Source organism: Saccopteryx bilineata, chromosome 8 (assembly GCF_036850765.1).
Source record: "Saccopteryx bilineata isolate mSacBil1 chromosome 8, mSacBil1_pri_phased_curated, whole genome shotgun sequence".
Taxonomy (NCBI): Eukaryota; Metazoa; Chordata; class Mammalia; order Chiroptera; family Emballonuridae; genus Saccopteryx; species Saccopteryx bilineata.
Window position 1 is genome coordinate 31535523 of NC_089497.1, and position 1439 is coordinate 31536961.

The window sequence follows — 1439 nt, forward strand, 5'->3', positions numbered from 1 at the left end:
ATTATTGTTGCACCATTAAGAAAAATGAAATGTGTAGAGATAACTCTTTATCAGTTTTATAAAAAATTTTCTTCCAGAAGTCAAGCAATGAATATTTATTAGCTGTATCACCTCCTTTTGCTGATAGTCATAGGTCACTAGAGTCTCAGTCTATGTCTAATATTTATTGCTGTGGGAACTTAGGAAGTTAGTTAACCTCTCTGTTCTTCACTTTCCTCACCTAAATAATGAGAATTATATGAGTACCTACAACATGGAGTTGTTATAAAGTTTAAATAAGTTATAAATCTCTTAGAATAATGCCAGCACATGGGATAAACAATATATGTGGTTTCAAAGTGAAAAAAAACAACTGATGAGCATTTTATTTGTATTCCATTTTTTACTATTACTAACAATGTTCCCAACAATATCATGTAGTAGATCCTTTTTTACTCGTGGAAGTGTTCTTCAATAGTATACTATATCTGGAGTTGTTGGCCTATTGGTTTATGGGCTTCCAATCTTATTAGATGATATTGAATTGTTCTCTATAGTGATTGTGTTCATTTATATTCCTGACAGTGTTTAAGTATTTTCATTTTCTCTAAATCCTTGCCCAACTAACTATTATAACTTCTCAAATTTTCCTAATCTGATTCATATGACCATGATTTTCATTATTGTGATTATTTTTTTGGTTATTGATGAGGATAAACTTTTTTCAAATACCTTTTGGACATGATGATTTTTTGTGTGTGTGAATTATAAGGTATGCTTTGCTTGATATAAGAATCTATATTTGTTTTTCTTTAAGAAATAATCATTATTCCCAATCAATTTTGAATCAGTCTCACCGATATGTAATGCCACCTCAGCTCTACAACACATTTGTATAAATGAACAGATCTTCACTTTTGCTCACCAGTCTGCTTCTGTCACTTATTCTCTCATCAATATTACCTTCAAAAATCACAATAGTTTTGCCCTGGCCGGTTGGCTCAGCGGTAGAGCGTCGGCCTAGAGTGCGGAGGACCCGGGTTCGATTCCCGGCCAGGGCACATAGGAGAAGCGCCCATTTGCTTCTCCACCCCTCCGCTGCACTTTCCTCTCTGTCTCTCTCTTCCCCTCCCGCAGCCGAGGCTCCATTGGAGCAAAGATGGCCCGGGCGCTGGGGATGGCTCTGTGGCCTCTGCCTCAGGCGCTAGAGTGGCTCTGGTCGCAATATGGCGACGCCCAGGATGGGCAGAGCACCCCCCCCTGGGGGGCAGAGCACCGCCCCTGGTGGGCGTGCCGGTTGGATCCTGGTCGGGCGCATGCGGGAGTCTGTCTGACTGTCTCTCTCTGTTTCCAGCTTCAGAAAAATGAAAAAAAAAAAAAAATCACAATAGTTTTATATAAAACTGGTGGGATTTTGCTTCTCTTTCATATGCAAATCTGCTTTGGCAATTTAGTATCTG

The 1439-nt window shown here is 39.2% G+C and overlaps 1 non-coding gene across 1 annotated transcript; it reads left to right on the top strand.

Annotated features, from left to right (window-relative positions):
* Window positions 1–964: 964 nt before the first annotated feature.
* TRNAS-AGA (transfer RNA serine (anticodon AGA)) lies at window positions 965–1040 on the top strand. Its single transcript has one exon. It is a non-coding gene; the product is annotated as a tRNA-Ser (tRNA).
* The last annotated feature ends 399 nt before the right edge of the window (window positions 1041–1439 follow it).